The sequence below is a fragment of the Rutilus rutilus genome (genome assembly GCF_951802725.1).
Source record: "Rutilus rutilus genome assembly, chromosome: 20".
NCBI classification, from domain to species: Eukaryota; Metazoa; Chordata; class Actinopteri; order Cypriniformes; family Leuciscidae; genus Rutilus; species Rutilus rutilus.
In genome coordinates, this window is record NC_140225.1 from 30,419,288 (window position 1) to 30,428,558 (window position 9,271).

A 9,271-nucleotide genomic window follows, 5' to 3' on the forward strand; every position below is an offset into this window, starting at 1 on the left:
GAGCGCTAAGCTCTTTCTAGCAGCTGGTGTGTGTGTGTGTGTGTGTGTGTAGTGTAGTGTAGTCAGGCCTAATGTGCGCTGAGGATTACTGCTCCTGGCTTCTCTTAACACCGCGGGCAAAAACAAGTGCAGGTAAGAGAAGAAACAAGAGAGGAAGAACAGGAACATGACGAAGACTTGAGCTCCCTGGAAAGCCAGTTGTCCGCATAAAGAACAGTCTGACTTCATGGACACTGTATATTGGGATTCCATGTGACTTCTGAAAGCTGCAGAAATATAATAGTTGCAGAAATCTATATATAGTACTTTGACAACAAAGTTATAAGAAACATGTTTTCTTCCTAGTGTATGAAAAAGATTTCCAATGATGCTCGTAATCACCTAATCATACAGAGAAATCGGGGTGTAAATACTTGGTTTATTAAGGATTCGATTAAGATTTTTTAACCCTCTGGTGCTATTTGGTCATTTTTGATCGAAAAAGGTTTTGTTTTTTTTACTTAAAGGTGCATTGCGCGAGAGTCTGAGTTTTCGCAGAACTACGCCCCCTCTGGCGGCAAGCGAAACTGCAACCAGAGGTGTGCACGCTCACGGACCACACGCACACGCACGCTTGCACGAGCTCGAGCTGGTCATAACCCAAGGAGCATCAGCCGCACAAATCTTTTGTTTACAATCATAATGTCTTCAGAGGTAATAAAGTTTTAAATCTGCAAGTAATTTAAAATATGTGAAAGGAAAGGCAATTGAGTAAATAACACACTTATGTGTGAGGGAAAAAATGGGGGTAGTAGAAAACTTCGTTTTTTATTCCCATCTATCTCCATGTTGAACTGTGTTATGTGTTTACTGTATCCACTTATGACTATTATTATGGAAACACGTTCATGAACAATATAAGTTATAACTTTGTAAAAGCTCAAAATTGTAATCATGATACCATACCATACACAGTCGGTCAACAAAGTACACCCAAATGTCTCAAGGTAATAAACAATCAAGTGGCACTATGACGTTACCATAAAAGCCAAACAGGCTAATCCGCCGAAGATTTGCGGGGGTTTAGCCTGTTTTATTGATCAGCTAAGTAGCATATTCCAATAGCAATACATCGTAATTAAGCAGTAATTTGCTCAAAATTTGTGTCTAAGTATCTAACTTATATATCAGCATTTTATATCACAATCATTCTGAACCTGATCACTGACAATGGTAAGTTAGTAAAACCTATTCCGATAGTACATTTATCTAGCTTACGCTAAAGCATTACACATTTTATGGATCGTCATTTATTGTCATTATTGGCCGTATCAGACATTAGAGAATGGGATATATCTTACCTTTTTATCAAGAAAAAAGCCAACTGAGGATCCCGTTTGAGCCCTAGAGCAGACCGGAGATCTCTCCATTTGTTGAAAGCCTTCCCTATGTTTACTCTCGTCTTACCCCGACGCCTGTCTGACTCCAATTTGGACCTTTTGGTTGCACTAGACAAAAGTTCTCTTTTTTTTTTTTATCTTACGTGGAGTTTGCGTTGGTGTTTGAAATGAACTACAAGCCGGTCTCTTAGAATCCATTTTCTACGGAGAATGGCGGCGTCGGCGCATACACAAACCTGCCAGACATATGAGCGTGCCGTGAACGCGCATGACGTCACGCCCAGTCTCAGATTCCGACCCGAATCCCTCTTATTTATTTTACTGTACAGGATTATAGAGGCAATCGCAGTGATCAGAGAAGGGCTCAGTCAGCCCATCAGGCAATTGTTTAAGCATGTATGGGTTAGAAAACGGGTATTTTTAACATGAAAAGTTGCGCAATGCACCTTTAATGGTATGAAAGTTGGTAAAGGTTTTGGCACTTGCTGTGTGAACACACACACAAAAAAAATCATGGACATGATTCAAAAAAGGTTAGGCCTAAGTGGTTCTGAAAAAAAATAGTCACACTTGTGTTGCTCAAGAATAGGAAACTAATTTCATCAAGTGGAAACTTTTGGTACTGCGCCCAAACCAAATCTTACTGAAAGCTAATTTTTTTTAGATACATTTTTTTTCCTCACAGTTTTAGAGTAAAACGTGTTTTGGAAAATATAGATTTCATATACAACGTAAAATTCTATAACTTTTTTTGCTATTTTTTTAACTATAGCATTTATACTTTTTTTAACTATAGCATTTTTCATACCAATAAACGTAAAATGGTGCACTGCAGATACATTTTCTGTAAAGCTACTTTGAACCGATACATTGAGAAAAGCTCTACACAAATAAATCATTCTTTAAGGTTGAGCGGGTACAGAAAAAGCAAATTTAAGGCAGAGGAATTTAATTTCAGGATTGAATTTCGGAATTGAAAACATGTACACGGTGCTGACCTTTACGAGACATTTCAGCTGCTCGTTTGGTCATTATGAGCAAATGGGTGATTTCATTACCTTTAAGCGAGATTCTCCGAGCACTGTTTGAAAATTGATGAAGGTAGAGAACGGAGAGTGCTGTGAAAGAGGCAGATGGAGGAAAGCATCAGTAACCTGTGTCTGTGGCACTGAGAAAAGGTGCAGGCTATGTTGCAGGTCATGGATAATTGGATTCAAGCAACAAACATAAAAACAGACTTGACAGGCTGACAATGGGAGCAAGCGAGCGCAGGGTAAATTTGCACAAGAACTGAGGAGCGTTCCTCCAGCATGGGAGCTCGGCCAAGCAAAGGAATGTTTCCACACAATCCTCACGACTCTCACTCCCTCCCGTTCAAAAAAAAAAAGAAAAAAGAGTTGAGCGAATTCCAGAGGAGCTTCCAAAGCACTGCAACATGTAGGTCGTTTCTCGGCACAAAAAGTCTTTGCAGTCTATTCACTGATAGCAACATGTAGGTTTTAAAGTATTACAAATATTTCATTGTCCTGAACGCTACCAAAGTATCACAAAGAATAACATACTTACTACCATGACCGTACACAACCTTTGTGTTGTTGAAATAACATTGATGAAAGGTCGTTCATGCATGTTCGAATGAGATTACAGTGAACGCCAGCTAAGAATTTGTGCAGTCTAAAAATGTAGATACGCAAATGCCTTGGCAATTTCTGAGGAAAAATCACTGTGCATCTTTCCAACACAGTGAAAACAACTCTTCAGCTTATCTTAATAAACCCGTTCAAATGTTTGCTTTAAAAATGACTGTCTGGTAGCTTTCCCGAGTGAAAGGCTGTGCAGTGTGTGGCCAAACGCTGATGAATAGACTGTATCTGAAATTCTAAACCAATTTTGACAGCCAAGGTCATCTTCAACAGCTGTGTTTAAAGCAGAAGCAAAAAACTAAACAAAAAAACGGATGATTCCTGCCCTGATTAGAGTACGCGTGTTGACGGGAACAATCTGGAACAAGGATGCTAGATTCAGGCCAAAAATGTGTAATTATTTTGACAAATATTATTGATTTGAACTGATATTGCTGCTGCTTATATCAGGGCAAAATTTAATTTAAGAGCATACATTAAAAGAATGTGACCAAACAATGCATTTTAGTAAAAAACTGTAGGCCTAATCAAAGTTATTTAACCCATTATGATGGTCACTGTACACTTTTTTTCCAAAACAGTCCTAAGAAAGCCTCTGATCATTACGGCTTACTTAATGGAAGACGACTCTACGGCATCCATCGTCCAACAATTATCTGACTCTCAGCCACCTTTTTTCCCCCAATTAAACACTCCAGACTGCACAAAACCTCTATCTCTTCAGCTAAGCCCAGCTACACGCAGCGGTACTTGACAGAGTAATCTTTCAACAAATCCCTCCCCAAACATTTTCCTTTTCCTAATTGATAAAGCTCCACGGGGGGTGCGCTATCATATGACACCACCTAGCACAAATCCACCAGTCAATGGCTGCCTTAAAGAGTCCGCACACACCAGCGGTGTGTGTGTGTGAGGTGCTAACAGAGGCGGATGAGAGAGAAAGCAGAATGCTGCTATGGCCAAGATGATGTTTTCAAGTGTACCAACAACACACATGGGAGAGGAGGTCACTGACCTTTCACCCCTGTATCTACTGCATCAGCACAGTTGAGTTTATTGAATAGCCCATGATAGTTCAATCGGACATCAATAAGCACCTGTAATCCAACATCAATGCACTAATAATGCACAGGCATTCCGGCGAACCAAATATATTTGGCCGAAACTGCAAAAAAAAAGAATATATATATATATATATATATATATATATATATATAGTTTTGACCTAAACCATTAGAGCTTCAATAATAATGAGTTTTGACCATGTCAGTGTCTACTAAGGCTGTGCAATTAATTGAATTTCGATATCGATTTTGGCTCCCAACGATCACCAAAATAGTACAATCGAGTAAAAACTATTATTTTGCCATGTTCTGTTTTGCAAGAACACTCTTATTTTGTCTTGTGTTCTGAATGACACGCGCACTTCCGCCCCTCCCGAAGCCGTAAACTCTCTCAGCTTGAATGTTTAAACTGTTAAGACTTAAAGAAGTGAAAATGATCAACTTTAGTTACGATGCGATGCTGGCCCGATTGTGCAAGTGACAATTCCGTCATGTCCCGACTCCTGAACGCGAGAGTGTGGTTTCGACGCTTGCCTTGTCCAACTCATTTTGAGAGACGGAGAGAGAGACGACGCGGCGCCGCTGAACACTTTTTGGTTTGTGAAATTGCGTCTTTGCGAAAGTTTTGAAATTATAGATTTGATTTTATAATCTGTGTGGATTAATTTAGGCTACTCATACAATCTACTTGCTAAAGTGAATCAATGTTTGTGGGGGAATTTCCCGCATTATAAGTGGTAGACCTGCAGGAAAATTAAAATACTTGAAGTATTATCTGTTATATATTATTTATTTTAATAGTTCAAAAAGTACAATAAATTTTCAAATTTAAAATTTAAGAATTGTTAAAAGGTGTCTTTTAAATAAATGCAACAAGTTCCCAAAGTCATGTGAAATAATCGTGTTACATAATCGTGATTTCAATACTGACCAAAATAATCGTGATTATGATTTTTTCCCATAATCGAGCAGCCCTAGTGTCTACTTCATGCACACAACAGAAAGTAAAACACATCAGCATGTGTGGACCATGCATAGACTGTAAAAAAATAGGTGTGGACGCATATCACAGTGAACAAAAATCAAGGGCAGGTCACGTTAGTCGAGCTCGCATCAGCTGATCCGTGTCAACCTATAGGAATATGACGCCTATCACTGTATTCATATATGAGCTCGATAATCATAATCAACCTTCAGTATTATCAGCAGATATCGCGTTTCTCAGGAGCGAATTACCCTCCTCCCTCCCCAGCTCCACCTCTCGTCAGTCAGGGTTTGACCTTCTGATTCCCCTTGAATCAGAATAAATTCTCAAAACATGTTGCACTTTAAAAATCTTGAATTAATGATATCTGCAATTCATTAATGTTGGTTCTGTTCTGTTTACCCTAAGGGGGGTTATTGCTCTTATCCATGCTAGGCTGCATGGACGCGCAAGGAGTTCTTGCCCAGAACAGAACCATATCGCCAATCCAAACTGTGTGCTAAATGTCAATCGTATTCGACGATAGTGGTCCTGGCAGAACCCTAGAGCAAATATGTCAAATTTGTTCGGCTAAAATATATAGGTGGTTCATTGCAGAAGATCTTTACTACAACTGGCTTAATTTATCACCTGCGAACACGACACTCTAAACCAGATGGTATTCAAATGGCTCCGGTTCTGGACCTCAGCTTAGTCCCATCCGGACCGCGGGACATAATTGCACCATTTACCGTTTCTACAGTTTAAAGTGAGCAGAGCACCAAAACAACGAAGCGGTTCACACCACAAGCGCTCAGGGTCGTTAACGGTAATGATCTTTAGGCGCAACATCTTCTATTATTTTTATTCATTTTATTACTTTTTTTCGTTTTCGGCTAAATGAAAACTTTAGTTTCAGTAATAAAATATTTTCAGTGCATCACAACAGTAACAACACCAACATTTATATTTTGGAGCCATAACGCCAATAATCAGTTACTCTGGATTGACTAGCTGAAATTTGCAATAAACCGAAATACATTGAATTAGTAAGTTGTACAAAATTCCAATAAAATACCAAACATTTAGCCCTAATGAGCAACATGTTCAGCTCTTAACAAACGGCACTTTACTAATTGTTTATCGACATAACCCATCTGTAAGTAATGGCTGAGGCATGTATGACTTATCAACTCACTTTAAGTGCACTCAATAAAAAAGGGAGGAGGTATGGGAGCAGCTAGGCTGTCATATCAAGCCAGCATTACACACTGAAACACTGCAGTTGATTCAACCTCCCCTGAGAGGCATCCAACACAGAGTCTTCGTCTCACACTAGTGAGCTGCCTACACTAACAAAAAGAGGACCAAAAGTACCGTGGTACTCTCTGAGGTACTTTACAAAAAGAAGAGTCTTGTCCATTCACTTCTGTGCACAGTATGCCCAGCGATGAATAACCAAGACACAACCCTACACTGCCCGAAACATGCTGTCTCAGGCAGCTCACTAGGTTTGAGACCGTGCCAGAGAAGTCAATGACTTTAGGATGCTGATCTACTTTACACAGAGCCTTATAGCAACACTACAGCTGAAATAGGTCTGTGCATTACGTTAGAAAGCGCAAGGAAAACTGAACATTATTGCATACAGACGACCCCTAAAGACTTCCTTTACAGGAGATCCAGTTGTAAGTTAACTTTTGCATACAAATTCAAGTCAGAAAAGATGCTCGTACAACTCAACTAAATAAACCATTTATTAGGCTACTTTTAATAAATAAGTAAATATGAACTTCAATTGTATTTCTTAAATGGCACAGATAAATATACATTTTTATAACTTTTTTTTATGATATTTAAAGATTACTCACAAAAATACAGATTCAAAATCGAATTTGAGATTACGATTTGTGATTTTTCACAATTATTGTGCACTCACATATTGATATTATTCACATATTGTCAAATGTGTTGCATGTAAATAAGCTACAGACGTACATCCGCCATAAAATAAAATAATGCACCGATTTGCTCCGTTACTTTTCGCTCTCTGTTTTTTAACACATTATTGTATGCACGAAAAAAATGTTTGCATCGGTTAACATTATGCTAAAGTCCACATGTGAATGCAAAGCTCTCTAGTTTCAATTCATTTTAATGTTTAGGCCTAGGCTATTGTAATGGAAAATGTTTTTTGACTGTTATTGGTCAAACTACCTTAAAGGGTCAAGCAAGTGCATTTAAGCTTCCGTTTACCATATTTGCTGATCAATGTTTGTGTGAACAAAAGTCTAAATTAAATCTTCTCATCAGATAAAGCGATCGTGTCTCTTCAGAAGACTTATGATAGAAGATTATTTTATGATCTTTATTTATAAACACTGCGAAAAATGTAGAAGATGTCTTATGGGTTTGGAACTACAATTCATTTTTGGGTGCACTATCCCTTTAAAATAACAAAGTAAACAATTTAAGCCAGAAATACGTTTCTAATAAAACATCATACTTAGGTTGGCTGTGTTGCAAAAGACATTCAAATGAGTTAAAAGTAGAACCCTAGTGGACGAAAAAGATAAATATTATAACTTAAAATATGATTATTTATGGTATTCACCCATTCACCTGAAAAGCCTTTAATGAAATCATAGAATTTATCATGCGAGTCCATGTTCCATGTGAATAAATTATTTCTTCCTAAGGTGTGTGTGTGCGTGTAAGCGACATTAACAAAGCGAAATGAACAAAATAGACAATTAAATCGATAAACGCAATTATTTGTATGACAATTAATGGTGAAGCAAGATGTCAGGATCGTGACAGCCGGAGGGTTGGTAAATAACCGCAGGTTTGGTTTCTCAAGCGTCCGTACCTGTTCTGTGTCCATGATGGACTCCACGAGTTATTTCAGCACAAACTCAGAGTATTCGTCGAAATACGGCATCGTTTTTACTTCCCAGTAGCATTCCACGAAGTTATACTATTTCATGTCAGGACACGTGAATAAAATGTTAATCCCCATCGGTTTAGGACATAATCACCAGCATAGATCAACCCGCTAAACGGTCGAGTATTAAAGAAGACCGCGTAACAGGATCGGTTGCACAACCGGATCTGGTAGTAATAATATAAGTATATCTGTGATAAGAACACAAAAATGCATTTAAGAATTAAATATATGTGTATTTAAATCACGAACCATGTGAATGGAGGAGACACATTACACAGACAACATTGCCGAAGGGTTATTCGCCTGCCAATGGCCATGACACACTCCACCGAATAAATAATTCGCGTAAAACACCTGACATCGACACTTTTCAGATTAGTAACCTTCTCTAATCTGCTGATCGATCAGTGCCCTGAGGATATGTTGATCGAGAAGCGTTTCACAGGTCTGATATGATGTTGAGATTAAGCACAGCACTACTGGGTGTGTTTATCAGTTCATCTCAACGGTGACTGGCCGCATATCAACAACATATAAAAATAAGATTTGATAGTAACGTTACATGACCAAAATGAACTACTGTTACGAAGGTATACATTCATGAACTTCTTACCTGCCACTGGTGATTTTCCGCAGTTAACCCCAGAGTTTGGTGTAGATCAGTATAGACTTCTTGCTCAAACTGAATAAACTTTGCCCGCTTTTCCTTCTTCTTTCTCCTCGCTCGCTGGCTAACACACACACACACACACACTTGCTAACGGCCGCTGAAATGTCTCCACTCGCGCCGTCACTAGCGATCGCCGATCCCGCGTCCGATCTCTCGTTGAGGAGTTACAGTGTTACCGGGGATCGCAGGTGTGGATATCAGCTCTTCCAGATTTCAGATAAAGTTTATCTCCATCTTCTCCCGTTCAGCGCCATCTTTCCCGCGGGGCACGCCGGGTAATCCTCAGGAATCCCGACGCGACGCGACGCGTTCGCTGATCGTCCTCCTGGAGTGCTGGAATGCTGCTGGGATCAGAGAAGAGGAGGAGAGCGATGTTACTCAGTTAAGGGAACATACACTTAGAGATCTCGGGTCTATGATCTAGTTTTCAGAAGTTGATACTGGCAGTAGCAATAATGATAGGCTAAATGTTTTTGTTTTGTTTTTGTTTTACTTAGCCTAATAATTTTACTTTCATAATATCTGTAATGTTGGTACCATAGTAGGCTTACATATAGACACACTCCAGTGTATCAAACGTCCAGAAAATAGCCTGATAGGCCTA

The 9,271-nt window shown here is 39.0% G+C and overlaps 1 protein-coding gene across 3 annotated transcripts in view; it reads right to left on the reverse strand.

The window, feature by feature from the left end:
• Window positions 1-9,025, reverse strand: part of LOC311279721 (tight junction-associated protein 1-like) — a 111,998-nt gene extending 102,973 nt beyond the window's left edge. For 2 of the 3 annotated variants that reach the window (XM_084391406.1, XM_084391405.1), the window contains exon 1: window positions 8,611-9,008. The gene's annotated coding sequence lies outside the window, so the exon portion shown is untranslated. Of the gene's footprint in view, window positions 1-8,610 lie in introns of all 3 variants that reach the window. The other variant, XM_084391404.1, reaches the window with a different exon arrangement.
• Between the last annotated feature and the right edge of the window lie 246 nt (window positions 9,026-9,271).